General features: G+C 40.0%; 1 protein-coding gene across 2 annotated transcripts in view; it reads right to left on the bottom strand.

The window, feature by feature from the left end:
* The window catches only part of CNNM2 (cyclin and CBS domain divalent metal cation transport mediator 2), a 172,721-nt gene that overhangs the window by 89,563 nt on the left and 64,595 nt on the right, over positions 1–18,563 (bottom strand). The gene's annotated exons all lie outside the window — the stretch shown is intronic.

Genomic DNA, 18,563 nt, shown 5'->3' with positions numbered 1-18,563 from the left:
GGAATCTTATAAAATGCCAATAAGAATGTAAACTGACTCAACTACTCTGAAAACGACTTGGTGTTATTTACTAAAACTGAATATATCAGTTATGAGTAGATATATAAGTATCATAGGATACTATAAACTTGCTAACTCAAAGTGTAGTACATTTGGAATTCCCTTAAGCTTGTTAGGAACTCAGACTCTCAGGCTCTATCCCCAGATCTGCTGAAGTAGACAATGCATTTTAATAAGACCCCCAGGTGACTGATATCCACAAGATAGTTTGAGCAGCAATGCCCTAGGATCCAGCAATTTCACTCCCTGGTATACATACGCCCAATCAGTAGTGCGGTCTCTTGGCAAAACCCTTGTTAGCCTTTGCCCTGCTTCATTTTGTACTCCAAGGCCAAATCTGCCTGTTACTTAATGTATACCTTGACTTCCTACTTTTACATTCCAGTCCCCTATAATGACAAGGACATCTTTGTTGGGTGTTAGTTCTAGAAGGTCTTCTACAGGTCTTCACAGAGCCATTCAACTTCAGCTTCTTCAGCATTCCTAGCTGGGGCATAGACTTGGATTACTGTGACACTGAATGGTTTGTCTTGGAAACCAAAAGAGATGATTCTGTCATCTTGAGAATGCACCCTAGAACTGCATTTAGGACTCTGTTGACTATGAGGGCTACTCCATTTCTTCTAAGCGATTCTTGCCCACAGTAGCACATATAATGGTATTCTGAATTAAATTCGCCCATTCCAGCCCATTTTAATTCACTGATTCCTAAAATGTTGATGTTCACTCTTGCCATCTCCTGTTTAACCACTTTCAATTTATCTTGATTCATGGACCTAACATTCCAGGTTCCTATGCAATATTCTTCTTTACATAATTGGACTTTACTTCCATTACCAGTCACATCCACAACTCGGCGTTTTTGCTTTGGCTGTTTCTTCATTCGTTCTGGAGTTACTTCTCCACTCTTCTCCAGGAAGTAGCATTATTGGGCACCTACTGACCTGGTGAGTTCATCTTTCAGTGTCGTATCTTTTTGTCTTTTCATACTGCTCATGGGGTTCTCAAGGCAAGAATACTGAAGTAGTTTGCAATTCCCTTCTTCAGTGGACCGCATTTTGTCAGAACTCTCCACGAACAATTCAAGAGAAGACTCTACATATGGACATCACCAGATGGTTGATACCAAAATCAAACTGATTATATTCTCTGCAGCCAAAGATGGAGACGCTCTATACAGTCAGCAAAAACAAGACCGGGAGCTGACTGTGGCTCAGATCATGAACTCCTTATTCCTAAATTCAGACTTAAATTGAAGAAAGTAGGGAAAACCACTAGACCATTCAGGTATGACCTAAATCAAATCCCTTACGATTATACAGTGGAAGTGAGAAACAGATTCAAGGAATTAGATCTGAGAGAGTGCCTAAAGAACTATGGACAGAGGATCATGATGTTATACAGGAGGCCGTGATTAAGACCATCCCCAAGAAAAAGAAATGCAAAAAGGCAAAATGGTTGTCTGAGGAGGCCTTGCAAATAGCTGTGAAAAGAACAGAAGCGAAAGGCAAAAAAGAAAAGGAAAGATATAAGCATCTGAATGCAGAGTTCCAAAGAACAGCAAGGAGAGATAAGAAAGCCTTCTTCAGCGATCAGTGCAAAGAAAGAGGAAAACAATGGAATGGGAAAGACTAGAGATCTCTTCAAGAAAATTAGAGATACCAAGGGAACATTTCATACTAAGATGGGCTCAATAAAGGACAGAATTGGTATGGACCTAACAGAAGCAGAAGATATTAAGAAGAGGTGGCAAGAATACACAGAAGAACTGTACAAAAAAGATCTTCCGGACCCAGATAATCACGATGGTGTGATCACTCAGCTAGGGCCAGACATCCTGAAATGTGAAGTCAAGTGGGCCTTAGGAAGCATCACTATGAACAAAGCTAGTGGAAGTGATGGAATTCCAGCTGAGCTATTTCAAATCCTAAAAGATGCTGTGAAAGTACTGCACTCAATATGTCAGCAAATTTGGAAAACTCAGCAGTGGCCACAGGACTGAAAAGGTCAGTTTTCATTCCAACCCCAAAGAAAGGCAATCCCAAAGAATAATCAAACTACCACACAATTGCTCTCATATCACACACTAGCAAAATAATGCTCAAACTTCTCCAAGCCAGGCTTCAACAGTACATGAACTGTGAACTTCCAGATGTTCAAGCTGGATTTAGAAAAGGCAGAGGAAGCAGAGATCAAATTGGCAACATCTGTTGGATCATTTATAAAGCAAGAGAATTCCAGAAAAACATCTACTTCTGCTTTATTGACTATGCCAAAGCCTTTGACTGTGTGAATCACAATACACTGTGGAAAACTCTTCATGAGATGGGAATACCAAACCACCTGACCTGCCTCTTGAGAAACCGATATGCAGGTCAGGAAGGAACAGTTAGAACTGGACATGGAATAACAGATTATTTCCAAATTGGGAAAGGAGTATGTCAAGGCTGTATATTGTCATCCTTCTTTTTTAACATATATGCAGAGTACATCATGCGAAATGCTGGGTTGGATGAAGCACAAGCTGGAATCAAAACTGCCGGGAGAAAGATCAATAACCTCAGATATGCAGATGACACCACCTTTATGACAGAAAGCAAAGAAGAATTAAAGAGCCACTTGACAAAAGTGAAAGAGGAGAGCGAAAAGGTTGGCTTAAAACTAAACATTCAGAAAACTAAGATCATGACATCCAGTCCCATCACTTCATGGCAAATAGATGGGGAAGTGATGGAAACAGTGACAGACTTTATTATTTTGGGCTCCAAAATCACTGCAGATGGTGACTAGCCATGAAATTAAAAGACACTTGCTCCTTGGAAGAAAAGCTATGACCGGCCTAGACAGAACATTAAAAAGCAGAGACATTACTTTACCAACAAAAGTCTGACTAGTCAAAGCTATGGTTTTTCCAGTAGTCAGGTATGGATGTGAGAGTTGGACCACAAAGAAAGTGAAGTCGCTCAGTCATGTCTGACTCTCAGCAACCCCATGGACTGCAGCCTACCAGGCTCCTCCGCCCATGGGATTTTCCAGGCAAGAGTACTGGAGTGGGGTGCCATCGCCTTCTCCAAAGAAAGCTGAGAGCCAAAGAATTGATGCTTTCGAAATGTAGTGTTGGAGGAGACTCTTGAGAGTCCCTTGGACTGCAAGATCAATCAGTCAATCCTAAAGGAAATTAACCTTGAATATTCATTGGAAGGACTGATGCTGAAGCTGAAAACTCCAATACTTTGGCCACCTAGTGAGAAGAGCTGACTCACTGAAAAAACTGATGCTGGGAAAGATTGAAGGCAAGAGGAGAAGGGGCAACAGAGGATGAGATGGTTGGATGGCATCACCTATTCGATGGATATGAGTCTGAGCAAGCTCTGGGAGATGGTGAAGGACAGGGAAGCCTGGTGTGCTGCAGTCCATGAGGTCTCAAAGAGTTAGACATGACTGAGCGACTGAACTGATGAGAAATGCAGACAGATGTCCACCAACAGACGTTACAGAAGTATTAATAATATTAATAGCCAAAACCAAGAACTACCCCAATGCCAGACCATGGAAAGAATCAGTTGTGGGATAATCACCAAAAAATGAGAAGAAACACTCTAACTATAATTCACAAACATTTTGCTGTATAAACAAAGCAGACCAAGAGAATACATCCTGTATGTTTTAATTTACATGATGTACAAAAGCAGGAAAAACTATGCATTCTGAAGTTAAGGCAGCAGTTATTACCACTAGGTGACCCGGGAACATTATTCTCTCTTAGTTACTATTTCATGAGCTGCAGTGTTACATGGATGGAAAAATCCATCAAGTTGTATATATACTTGCATTTTGTATACTTTCTGTATATATATTGTACTTTTTTAAAAGTTCTCTAAAAAGTGCCAGAAGATTAAATAGGTCACCTATATAGTTTGTGCATTCTCTGGCATTGCCTTTCTTTGGGGTTGGAATGAAAACTGACCTTTTCCAGTCCTGTGGCCACTGCTGAGTTTTCCAAATTTGCTGGCATATTGAGTGCAGCACTTTCACAGCATCTCTTTTTGAATTTGAAATAGCTCAACTGGAATTCCATCACCTCCACTAGCTTTGTTTGTAGTGATGCTTCCTAAGGCCCACTTGACTTCACATTCCAGGATGTCTGGCTCTAGGTGAGTGATCACACCATCGTGATTATCTGGGTCGTGAAGATCTTTTTTGTACAGTTCTTCTGTGTATTCTTGCCACCTCTTCTTAATATCTTCTGCTTCTGTTAGGTCCATACCAATTCTGTCCTTTATTGAGCCCATCTTAGTATGAAATGTTCCCTTGGTATCTCTAATTTTCTTGAAGAGATCTCTAGTCTTTCCCGTTCTGTTATTTTCCTCTATTTCCTTGCATTGATCACTGAGGAAGACTTATCTCTCCTTGCTGTTCTTTGGAACTCTGCATTCAGATGCTTATATCTTTCCTTTTCTCCTTTGCTTTTCGCTTCTGTTCTTTTCACAGCTATTTGCAAGGCCTCCTCAGACAGCCATTTTGCTTTTTTGCATTTCTTTTTCTTGGGGATGGTCTTGATCCCTGTCTCTTGTACAATGTTACAAACCTTCATCCATAGTTCATCAGGCACTCTATCAGATCTAGTCCCTTAAATCTATTTCTAACTTCCACTACTTAATCATGAGGGATTTGATTAGCTCATACCTGAATGGTCTAGTGGTTTTCCCTACTTTCCTCAATTTAAGTCTGAATTTGGCAATAAGGAGTTCATGACCTGAGCCACAGTCAGCTCCCGGTCTTGTTTTTGCTGACTGTATAGAGCGTCTCCATCTTTGGCTGCAAAGAATATAATCAATCATATTTCGGTGTTGACTATCTGGTGATGTCCATGTATAGAATCTCCTCTTGTTTTGTAGGAAGAGGGTGTTTTCTGTGACCAGTGCTTTCTCTTTGCAAAACTCTATTAGCCTTTGCTCTGCTTCATTCTGTACTCCAAGGACAAATGTGCCTGTTACTCCAGGTGTTTCTTGACTTCCTACTTTTGCATTCCAGTCCCCTATAATGCAAAGGGCATCCTTTTGGGTGTTAGTTCTAAAAGGTCTTGTAGGTCTTCATAGAACCATTCAACTTCAGCTTCTTCAGCGTTATTGGTTGGGGCATAGGCTTGGATTACCGTGCTTACATACAAGGCAAACTAAAAATGTATCCTGTTAATTACCATAATGTTTTCCAGTTTTCAAAAAGTTTCTAAAGAAAACAGGCATCCAGCTAGTTTAGGCAGAGAAGATAAATATAGGCAAAATTTCAATGCCTCAAGTTAAGCTCTGTGGTGTTGGAAAAATTCTTTAACTAGGAGTATATGTTACTTTTACATTGTTAAGCTATAGATACCTTTTCGTGTCAATATTTTAAAGTTTACTTTATCTCCCTCCCCTTTGTTTAAAAACTTCTATAAGATATAATTCACAGGCCGTACCTTTCACCCAACATATACAGTCCAGTGGTTTTCAGTATATTCAAGAGTTGTATGACCATCACCACTACCTCAGGTGGGGCTAGTGGTAAAGAACCTGCCTGCCAATGCAGGAGACATAGGAGACGCAGGTTCAATCCCTGGCTCGGGAAGATCCCCTGGCAGAGAATGTGGCAACCCACTCCAGTATTCCAGCCTGGAGAATTCCACGGACAGAGGAGCCTGGTGAGCTGCATTCCACAGCATCACAAAGAGTCAGACACAGCTGAAGAGACAGCATGCACGCACCAATAGCTAAAACGGCAGAACTTTTTCATCACTCCCAAAAGAAACCCATTCCAACCAGCAGTAACTCGCATGTCCCCCAACCCCTTACCCTCACCATTAGGCAAGCACCAAGTCACTTTCTGTCTCTACAGATTTTCCTATTCTGGACATTCAACAACGTTTTGTAGTTTGCACAGAACAAGTTTTGCAATTGTTTTGTAAATAGATTCCTAATATCCTGACTATAAATAGAAATGTCTTAATCTCATTGTTGAATTGTTCATTGTGAATGCATAAAAATACAAATGACTTTCCCATACTACTGCTCCTATACTATTGCTACCCTCCCTGATATCCAGGTGAACTCACTCACTAATTCTTATAGTTCTGTACTGGATACCTTAGGATTTTCTATAAATATATACAAGATCATATCATCTGCAAACATAGTTTTACTTCTTCCTTTCCAACCTGAGCACCTACCTTATCCTTGTACGGGCTGGAGATTATACATCACCTATCACCAACACATTGATATTTTAAAGACCATCCTGCCTAGAGGCACCACACTATTTTTCAAGTTCCATGAAGCTTTCCACTCTTAATTAGCATATACACATTAAGGATACATGTTAACTTCTAGACCAAAACAGTAGCCTAGGAATAATACATACGGTTACATTTGATAGCGAAAAGAAAAGAGTGGAAAGTACTTATCTTTAGGAGTATTGAGTAACTTGTCAATTATGCATATTGATGTGGTTAGCCAGGCCATTCTAATTTCCTTTGCTATGACCCTAAATAGAGTCCTGAGGGACTTCCTTGCTCTAGATGCTCTGCAAATATAAGAAGTAAGCATCTCGTGAGTCCCCACCCCACCTGAAGTCATATTTGCATTGTGAGTAAGAAAGCCAGTATAAATAAGGAACTGATCCTGCTTTTACAAAGCAGGAGATAATTACTCATGAAAATGTAGCTACCTTTTTATGCGGCATCCAAATAGATTTTACAAACTCTCTAACTTAAAGATATCCAGAAACAGGGGGAAGAAATAAAACCTGAATGCTGACATAAGGCTATAAACATGGGATACATCCTGTGTAGTGCAAGTCATGCTAAATATATGACTTTTTATGCTCAAAGAGATATCTGTTCTAAACCTTCATGAAGTCCAGGGGTAACATCAGTTTATCCTTTTATTCTTTCAGTGTTTTCATTCCTTCAGTTGCTATGTATTACTACATACTTGGTCATTTTTTAAGAGGGAGGAAATGAAATCCCGTTAGAAATCTAATGGGACTGCCTACAACATAAGAGTGGACATACCCTGGCTTAATATTGCAGTTTTCTTTATCTCTGAATAAAATTCATTACATTGATTAGAACCTTCATACTCTATCAGGTAACAGTACTTTTAACCTATACTCTATGGGTCTTTTTCCTGAACTGCTTTTCCATAGAGATTACACTTTACAAATATTTAAACAGACAGCTTAAATATACCTGGTCTATAGCCTGTGGAACTTAACACTTTAGAATGCTGCTGCATACATAAATATTAAAACCAAAACACTAGACTTTATATCTGTGTTTCTGGTATATTTATTCATCAGAATTTGAAACAAACTTTTACATACACTCAATATCTAAATTATAGCAAGTTGTATTATGTTTCTAAATCAGAAATAAAATTTCCCATAGAAATGAGGTCATAAGTTGTGACAAGATTTTTTTCATAAAAAGCTGTTTATGAGAGAGGCTTCCCTGGTGGTCCAGTGATTAGAACTGTGCTCCCACTGTAGGGGACACAGGTTAGATCCCTGTTCAAGGAGCTAAGATCCACATGTCATGTAGCAAAAAATAAATAAATAAATTGGAAAACAAAAACAAAAACAAAAAAACCCTGTGTAAAAATTAAAGAGTTGCTAAAATCTACTACTTAAAAACAGTATTGGACTCAGCAATAACACAGTCAACAAACTTTTGTGCACTATTCTAGCTACCAACTATGATGGGCTCAATAAAGGACAGAATTGGTATGGACCTAACAGAAGCAGAAGATATTAAGAAGAGGTGGCAAGAATACACAGAAGAACTGTACAAAAAAGATCTTCCAGACCCAGATAACCACGATGGTGTGATCACTCAGCTAGGGCCAGACATCCTGAAATGTGAAGTCAAGTGGGCCTTAGGAAGCATAACTATGAACAAAGCTAGTGGAGGTGACAGAATTCCAGTGGAGCTATTTCAAATCCTAAAAGGTGATGCTGTCAAAGTGCTGCACTCAATATGCCAGCAAATTTGGAAAACTCAGCAGTGGCCAGAGGACTGGAAAAGGTCAGTTTTCATTCCAATCCCAAAGAAAGACAATGCCAAAGAATGTTCAAACTACCGCACAATTGCACTCCTCTCACACGCTAATAAAGTGATGCTCAAAATTCTCCAAGCCAGGCTTCAGCAATACATGAACCGTGAACTTCCAGATGTTCAAGCTGGTTTTAGAAAAGGCAGAGGAACCAGAGATCAAATTGCCAACATCTGCTGGATCACTTAAAAAGTAAGAGAGTTCCAGAAAAACATCAATTTCTGCTTTATTGACTACGCCAAGCCTTTCATTGTGTGGATCACTGTGCGGAAAACTCTTCAAGAGATGGGAGTACCAGACCACCTGACATGCCTCTTAAGAAATCTGTATGCAGGCCAGGAAGCAACAGTTAGAACTGGACATGGAAAACAGTCTGGTTCCAAATAGGAATTGTCACCCTGCTTATTTCACTTATATGCAGCATACATCATGAGAAACGCTAGGATGAAGCACAAGCTGGAATCAAGATTGCCAGGAGAAATATCATTAACCTGAGATACGCAGATGATACCACACTTATGGCAGAAAGCAAAGAAGAACTAAAAAGCCTCTTGATGAAAGTGAAAGAGGAGAGCGAAAAAGTTGGCTTAGAGCTCAACATTCAGAAAACGAAGATCATGGCATCTAGTCCCATCACTTCATGGGAAATAGATGGGGAAACAGTGGAAACAGTGTCAGACTTTATTTTTTGGGGCTCCAAAATCACTGCAGATGGTGATTGTAGCCATGAAATTAAAAGACGCTTACTCCTTGGAAGAAAAGTTATGACCAACCTAGATAGTATATTCAAAAGCAGAGACATTACTTTGCCGACTAAGGTCCGTCTAGTCAAGGCTGTGGTTTTTCCTGTGGTCATGTATAGATGTGAGAGTTGGACTGTGAAGAAGGCTGAGCACCGAAGAATTGATGCATTTGAACTGTGGTGTTGGAGAAGACTCTTGAGGGTCCCTTGGACTGCAAGGAGATCCAACCAGTCCATTCTGAAGGAGATCAACCTTGGGATTTCTTTGGAAGGAATGATGCTAAAGCTGAAGCTCCAGTACTTTGGCCACCTCATGCGAAGAGTTGACTCACTGGAAAAGACTCTGATGCTGGGAGGGATTGGGGGCAGGAGAAGGGGACGACAGAGGATGAGATGGCTGGATGGCATCACGGACTCGATGGATGTGAGTCTGAGTGAACTCCGGGAGTTGGTGATGGACAGGGAGGCCTGGCGTGCTGCGATTCATGGGGTCACAAAGAGTCGGACATGACTGAGTGACTGAACTGAACTGAGACAGAATATTAAAAAGCAGAGACATTACTTTGCCAACAAAGGTCCATCTAGTCAAGGCTATCGTTTTTCCAGTCACATATGGATGTGAGAGTTGGACTATAAAGAAAGCTGAGCACCAAAGGATTGATGCTTTTGAACTGTGGTGTTGGAGAAGACTCTTAAGAGTCCCTTGGACTGCAAGGAGATCCAAGCAGTCCATTCTGAAGGAGATCAATCCTGAGTTTTCATTGGAAGGACTGATGCTGAAAGTCCAGTATTTTGGCCACCTGGTGCGAAGAGCTAACTCATTTGAAAAGACCTTGATGCTGGGAAAGATTGAAGGCAGGAGGAGAAGGGGACGACAGAGGAAGAGATGGTTGCATGACTCAATGGACATGAGTTTGGGTGAACTCTGGGAACTGGTGATGGACTAGGAGGCCCGCATGCTGCTGTCCATGGGGTTACAGGGTTGGACACAACTGAGCGACTGAAGTGAACTGAACTATGATATTCTAGTTACCTAACTATGATAACACAGAACATTATTTTTAATACTTAGCAAAGGCATTTTTCAAGGTCTTTAAAAAAATACTGTGACTTTTGTTCCCCTTCACAGTCATTTAAATTAATTCTTTAAGGCCCTCAAAGTCTATAATGTCAATTGAAAGAAAAATATAGAAAGAAGAAGTAAAATACAATAGCAGTTAATTGGAGAAAAGACAGAAATCCTTCACAAGAAAAAGGAAAGGAAGTTGAAACTTTAGGAATGCAATTTTTCTTCTTTAACCTTTCTGGTGACTGTGACCATGTGGCAAGAAAATAACAAAACCGAAGAATGCCCATCAGCAGAGGGTAGGAATGTCCACGCATGGCATTCAAGTCATGCACTTGCTGTATTTCAGAGTGTCTGTACATACTTCTTCAATGGTATTTCAAATTCAAACAGAAAAATCTTTACCTTCTACTTGGGTATATAGAAAATATCAATGGATTAATTGTATATGATCAGATAGACTATTTACTATCATGAATATACTCATTCTCCTTACTTTCAAAAAAGGATTATTTCATCTACATTTCCCAATGTTCAGTGAGGTTTTTTATGTGGGTGACAAAGACTTCTCTTCTTTAAGCAATGTTATGTTAGTCACTCAGTCATGTCCAACATTTTGCAACACAATGGACTGTAGTCCGCCAGGCTCCTCTGTCCATGGGGTTTTCCAGGCAAGAGTACTAGAGTGAGTTACCATGTCTGTCTCCAGGGGACCCTCCCAACCCAGGGATCAAACCTGGGTCTCCCACATTGCAAGCAGATTCTTTACCATTTGAGCTACTCAAACATTTGGCTTTAAAATGAACAAACATACATCAAAGTAACCTGAGATCTAGTCACTCCTTTCCCCTGGACCTCCACTGCCATGAAGTAACTTGGATTTGCCTTGGTAATAACAAGCTACTGGAAGAATATGGTACAATGTTCCTTAACTGAAGCATCAGCTCTCCAGGTTCCTAGCAGGGTTTGTGAGCACAATCTGCTTCCCTTTGATCTGCGTGCCTACTGCTACTGCAGCCCTCCAGATAACTTCCCCTATAGCTGCTGCTGCTGCTGCTAAGTCACTTCAGTCGTGTCCGACTCTGTGTGACCCCATAGACGGCAGCCCACCAGGCTCCCCCGTCCCTGGGATTCTCCAGGCAAGAACACTGGAGTGGGTTGCCATTGCCTTCTCCAATGCATGAAAGTGAAAAGTGAAAGGGAAGTTGCTCAGTCGTGTCCGATTCTTCGCGACTCCATGGACCGCAGCCCACCAGGCTCTGTCCATGGGGTTTTTCTTAGCAAATGCTCAGCCTCACTTTTACTTCTACTTTCTCTTTCTTCCTACTATCTTGAAGTGAAGGTGAAAGTCACTCAGTTGTGTCCGACTCTTTGCCACCCCATAGACTCTACAGCCCATGGACTTCTCCAGGCCAGGACACCAGAGTGGGTAACCTTTCCCTTCTCCAGGGGACCTTCCCAACCCAGGGATCAAACCCAGGTCTCCTACTACCTTACTCTGATGCTTATTCTAAATAGATCATTTGGTCCTTCTGTTTCTTTATATTTAACTATCTGTTGTTTTAACGAGTGAGCTCTACAACTAGAAAATACTCCTCAGGAACAAGGAGTCACCAGGAGGTATTATCGAAATTTAAATGTTTCAATATTCAGACAAAGGTGTTATTTCCCCATGTATTTAGACCAGAAATCCAGCACTGCTATTTATCTCTTTTGTAGTGGAGTAATATGGGGTCTAATTCCCTTCCCCTTGGGTCTGGGTTGGCTCTGACTCATCAGAAACCAAAAAATGAGCAGAAGTGATGCAATTTGTGGAACCAGGTCAGAAGGAACCCAGCAGTGGCCTCATGTTCTCTTGGGACATCTGATCTCTGGACAGGTCATCTCCAAAAAGTTCCCTGGGCAAACTCTCCCTCTGAGAACACAGCCATCATGCGTACACATTCAAGTCAATAGAGAGGCCATGCAGAAATGCTCTGGCCAGGAGTTTCAGCTGAGCAGAGCCTTCAAGTGTGAGCACTAGACATGGGAGTGAAGAAGTCTCCAGCTGATTCTGGGCGCCAGCTGCTGCTTCTCAGCTGAAACCCTAGATTTCAGAGAACAGAGCAAGCCTCCCTGTTATGCCCTGTCTGAAATCCACAGAATCTATGCGTGTGATAAAATGACTTTTTAAATGTTAAACATTTGGAGTAGTTTGCTACATGGCAATCAATAAGAGTCTCCATAGTTACGAATTTCAGAAAGAAAATAAAGAAAACAGGAAAAACTAGCCAAGTAGTATTTGCAAAGAACATGCATCTTCAAACTAAAATGGCCTACCAATGGCCAATACAACAAATTTTAAAAGGTTTATGTCAAGATATATCACTGCAATCTCTCAAAGATCACGTATAAAATCAGACCTCTACACTGGAACAAGAACTGGGATAGAACTGACCTCCTCATCATTGAGACTGGATGCTAACAGATAGTAGAGCAACCCATCAGAATTCTCAAGGAAAACACCCAACCCAACCAGCCATTATATGTACAGAGGGAATAAAAGGATTCAAAGAGTGACTTCCTTCACATTTTTCAATAAGGTGGTTCTTAAGGATATGTTCCATCATAATCAGGGAGTATGTCAAGAAAGAATGACATTTTAGAAAAAAGATCACATAAGAAAGGAAATGTAATCAGGATACAGTATTAGGATGAGAAGTGAACAGTATTTATATAGTCATAATAATGTAAGTGATTTATAGATCCAACCTATATACAAAGCAAAGTCATCTTAATTGCAGTTACATTATAGAAATAAATAAAAATCTCAGCTTTGATGAAGTTCTTTACTTTTAAAAACAAAACATAAAAAGATACCACAAGTTGGCATTATAAGAGGGAAGATGAAAACAAAAGGTAAAGGCATTACTATTCTAACCACTTATACAGGTAAAACCAAACTTCTGTTTTCTCTTTTGTGTTTTTTTAAAGTCTACAAAATTGATAAATCTCTAGCAAGAATAACAAAGAAAAAAACAGACAACACGAATTTTTATCAGGAACGAAAGGAGGGAATTTCAATACAGGCATTAAAAGAAGAGAATACTGCCAACAATGCTACAACACAAATTCAACAATTTAGGTAAAATGGGCCAATTCCTTAAAAACCCCAAGCTATCAAGACTTATCCAAGATGAAATAGGTAACTGAAACATTTAACAAAATTCAACTATAGATAAAAAAAAAACCTTTTGTCTACATCTCACAGATACAGAGAACAAACCAGTGGTTAACAGTGGGGAGGGGTAGGAGAGAAGGGGCAATGATGGGGGAGTGAATTAAGAGGATGAACTATTAGGTGAGTTACAAGGCTATACTGTACACAGGGATTAGAGCCAGTATTTTACAGTAACTACAAATGCAGTATAACCTCTGCAAACTGTGACTCACTATGCTATACATCTGTAACTCATAAAATGTTGTAGAGTTTAAAAAAAAATCTTCTGGGGGAAAAAGTCTCCAGGCCCCTGTGATTTCACTGGTAAATTCTCTTTCTCTCTCTTTAGTCGTGAAGTCATGTCCGACTCTTGCGACCCCACGGACTATAGCCTGCCAGGCTCCTCTGTCCATGGGAGTCTCTAGGCAAGAATACTGGAGTGGGTTGCCATTTCCTTTTACCGAATATCTAAAAAAGAAGTAATGCTAAATATATATAGTCTCTACAGAAAATGGGCTTCCCTTATGGCTCAGCTGGTAAAGAATCTGCCTGCAATGTGGGAGACCTGGATTCGATCCCTGGGTTGGGAAGATCCTTTGGAGAAGGGAAAGGCTACCCACTGCAGCATTCTGGCCTGGAGAATTCCTGTATAGTCCATGGGGTCACAAAGAGTTGGACACAACTGAATGACTTTCACTTTCACTTTTCACTACAGAAAATATAAGAAGAAGGTACATTTCCCATTCTATGAGACCAGCACTAATGTGATTCCAAAGACAGACACTGAAGGAAAACTCCAGACCAATATCCCTTCCTAACAAACCTATATACTCAAAATTCCTCAATATAATACAGCCTGCCCTCTCCATCTATGGGTTCCACATCTGAATTAAACTAACTGTGGATCAAAGATTTCAGGGGAAAAAATGGCAAAATAAAATAACAAAACTTCAATTTCCCTCATAGGCAACTATTTACACAGTATTTGCATTATATTTACAACTACTTATAGAACATTGGTGGCTCAGATGGTCAAGAATCTGCCAGCAATACCAGAGACCTGAGTTCAATTCCTGGATTGGGAAGATCCTTCTCCAGTGTCCTTGCCTGGAGAATTCCATGGACAGGCTATAGTCCATGGGGTCACAAAGAGCTGGACACAACTGAGCAACTTTCACACAAACACACAACATGTAAATGCTATGTAAACAGGTGTAAATATAATATAAATACTATGTAAATAGTTGCTGGCATATACAGCAACTTCAAGTTTTGGTTTTCAGAACTTTCCAGAAATTGTTTGAATACTTTGTATCCACCAGTTGGCTGCACACAAGGACAGGGCACACACAGATTCCCCATCTTCCACTACTGAAAATCCATCCTTGTGTAAATGTACCTGGTGAGGGTTCAATTATGATTCCCGTTTTCTAGATCAGGAAAATGAAGCTTGGAGAGATTAACTAGATTTGTTCAAGACAGATCCCACAGCTGGAAAATGAGAGTGCCAAGGTTCAAATCTAGGGCTGACACCAAAGCCTGTGCTCTTAACTACTGAGCTTATGGTGTGGCAGCAAGAGAATCAGGAACAGGCGAGGAGTCACACACCCACTCACAAGAAGGCAGACTGCACAGCTCAGCCTCCCAGCCTTCCCCCAACACAGCTTCCCCTCCCATTCATTAGCACCCAGACGGAAAGGCAGAAAGGAACTGGAGCTGCTTCTCATAAAGGCTGCCCCCAACTAAGATGGGCACCAAGCAAAGTCTTTGGCAGATATGTCTGCAGTAGAAGAAGAATGCCAAGGGCCATGCTTCCTGCCCTCAGAAAGCTTGGTCTAGTTTATACCCAAAGATCATGTCCTCAAATTGCCCACAAATACATGGTGTGCTCAGGGACTGTAATACATGTGCACGTACAAGTCAGTGTGTGTAGCAGATGTAACAGTCAAGTAAATGCACATGTATGTGGAGAGCACTGGAGATGCTCTTGAAGTCCTAGCAGTGCCACTCTACTTAATAATGTAATAACTCATAACTGAGCTAAATGGACTCTCACCTGGCTATGAGAATTTAAAAAAAGTTTACTAAGAGCACATCCAAGACTTAAAGGGTTACTACTGGTTAAACTACTAAGAACTCTTTCAAAGTAGCCTCAAGCACTTAAACATATCTATATACATGCAAAATCAAGACTCAGGTAACTGCAGATTCCTTAAAGATCATGCAAGGTAACATGTGGTTTACATTTTATACATACATGTATAAATATATATATAATTATTTATATGAAATTAAAAGATGCTTACTCCTTGGAAGAAAAGCTATGACAAACCTAGACAGAATATTAAAAAGCAGAGACATTACTTTGCCAACAAAGGTCCATCTAGTCAAAGCTACGGTTTTTCCTGTGGTCATGTATGGATTTGAGAGTTGAACTATAAAGAAATCTGAGTATCAAAGAATTGATTTTTTTGAACTGTGGTGTTAGAGAAGACTCTTGAGAGTCCCTTGGACAGAGGAGATCCAACCAGTCCATCCTAAAGGAGATCAGTCCTGAATATTCACTGGAAGGACTCATGCTGAAGCTGAAACTCCAACACTTAGGCCACCTGATGCAAAGAGCTGACTCTTTTGAAAAGACCCTGATGCTGGGAAAGATTGAAGGTGGGAGAAGGGGACAACAGAGGATGAGATGGTTGGATGGCATCACCAATGCGATGGACATGAGTGCGAGTAGGCTCCAGGAGTTGGTGATCAACAGGGAAGCCTGGTGTGCTACAGTCCATGGGGTCGCAAAGAGTCAGACACAACTGAGCAACTCAACTGATATATACATATACACACAAATGATAATATACATTCCTTGAAAAATACTGTTTAGCAAAGCAACTGACAAAGGATTAATCTCCAAATAAACAAATAGCTCATGTATCTCCATATCAAAAAAACAGCCTAATCAAAAAATGGGTGGAAGACCTAAACAGACATTTCTCCAAAGAAGACATACAGATGTCCAAACACATGGAAAGACACTCAACATCAACATCATTAATTATTAGAGAAATGTAAATCAAAACTACAATGAAAATCAGCTCACACTGGTCAGAATGGCCATCATCACAAAGTCCACACACGGTAAATGATGGAGAGGGTGTGGAGGAAAGGGAATCTTCCTACACTGCTGGTGGGAATGTAAACTGATAAAGCCACTATGGAGAACACTATGGAGGTTCCTTATAAAACTAAAAATGGAACTACCATGTGACCCAGAAAGCCCGCTACTGGGCATATTCCCTGAGAAAAGCCTAATTCAAAAAGACACACGCACTCCAACATTCAGTGCAGCACTATTTACAGTAGCCAGGACAAGGAAACAATCTAAACGTCCATCAACAGAGGAATGGATAAAGACGTGGTGCAAACACACAGTAGACTACTAGTCAGAAAAAGAAACCAAATTGGGTCATTTGTAGAGACACAGCTGAAAATACAGACTAACGCAGAGTGAAGTCAGAAAGAAAAACAAATATCATATATTATCCCATGCATATATGTGGAATCTGAAAAAAAATGGTATAGACAATATTCAAAGCAGAAATAGAGATAGAGACAAAGAACAAACATATGGATACTGAGGGGTAAGGGGAGGGTGGGGCAAGGCAAATTGGGAGACTGAGATTGACATATACACACTACTGACACTATGTATAAAATAGATCACTAATGAGAACCTTAAAAGAATAAAACATCCTGGATATATAAAAATTTTAAAAGCAGTTAAAAAAAGAAAAATACTGTGTTTATAATTTTAAGCTAGTTAGGTTAGACTGGCCTTTCCCTCTATTCCCTCAAATATTTTTAAAGTTAGTATGGCTTTAATACGATGGAATCTAAGAAACAAAGTAATCAAAATTCTAAGAGCTAAGCAAACCAATGATGTAAAGTAGGAGATCACCGTAATGGGAGAAAATTAGACGTCACAGTTCAAATCCTGAGATCATATACCGCAATTTAAAAAGAAGGCAATCCAAAATAATTAATAAAAATATCCAATTTAATCAATGTCTTATTTCCTCCTATATCTCTATCCCATTTTAGCTAGAAAGGACTTCATGAGAGAGAAGAATAGAGAGAGCACTCACTGAAAATGACAAATTTCCTAGGACCACAGTTTTTGAGGCCCCAGCCCAGCACCTTACCCCATTTCTTAGTTCAGGATGGCATGTGTGCTTCATTTTATCTTTCTGTCTCTCAACCGCTCACATATATGGGGGCCCTGACCCTCTCACGTACACGCAATTTTCATATGTAACAAATACTTTTCTTACAATTTTATTGATATATACTCAACACACATCAGCACTGCATAAGTTTAAGATGTATAGTATTATGATCTGACATCATGCAATGATTATCACAAGATATCCATGAGACGATGAATGTTTACTAATCTCGTGATAATTAGTAAACATCTATTATCTCATACAGATACAAAAAGTTTTTCCTTGTGATGAAAATTCCTGATAGTAAATCCTAACAACTTTCATATGTAACACAGTATTAACTGTCACATCCCTAGGACTTCTTTTTTTAATTGAAGGATAATTGCTTTACAGGATTTTGCTGTTTTCTGTCAAACCTCAACATGAATCGGCCATAGGTATACATATAGCCCCTCCCTTTTGAAACTCCCTCCCCATCCCACCCCTCTAGGTTGATACAGAGCCCCTGTTTGAGTTTCCTGAGCCATATAGCAAATTCCCATTGGCTATCTATTTTACATATGGTAATGTAAGTTTCCATCTTACTCTTTCCATACATCTCACCCTGTCCTCCCCTCTCCCCAAGTTCATAAGTCTGTTCTCTATGCCTGTTTCTCCACTGCTGTCCTGTAAATAAATTCTTCAGAACCATTTTTCTAGATTCCGTATATATGCGTTAGAATATGTATTTATCTTTCTTTTTCTGACTTACTTCACTTTGTATAATAGGTTCTAGGTTCTAGTTCTACCTCATTAGAACTGACTCAAAGGCATTCCTTTTTATGGCTGATTCATGTTGATGTTTGGCAGAAACCAACACAATTCTGTAAAACAATTATCCTTCGATTTTAAAAATAAATTTAAAAAGTTTTAGTTCCTCCTGTTGATCTGACTCATGTCAGTTTAATTCTTAGGCTAGCCAGAACCTAGAAGGGTAGAAGAGAGTTTTCTTTATTCCTGACAGGTCTCAGTCTTAGAGATCTCGTCTCACTTTCCAACAGCAAGGCAAACTCTCCCTTTGGTTGGAGGATGGGGTAAAAGAAACAATATAGCACATTTCTGCAAAGATCTTTAAAAGTCCACCCCCTCAAACAACCAATCAAGGCACTGCACATTAAGGAAGGGATGAAGACACTCCTCTCACACC

The sequence above is a fragment of the Ovis canadensis genome, chromosome 22 (assembly GCF_042477335.2).
Source record: "Ovis canadensis isolate MfBH-ARS-UI-01 breed Bighorn chromosome 22, ARS-UI_OviCan_v2, whole genome shotgun sequence".
Classification (NCBI taxonomy): Eukaryota; Metazoa; Chordata; class Mammalia; order Artiodactyla; family Bovidae; genus Ovis; species Ovis canadensis.
Note: the sequence above shows the minus strand (reverse complement) of the source record. Positions and strands in the feature narration are given on the sequence as shown.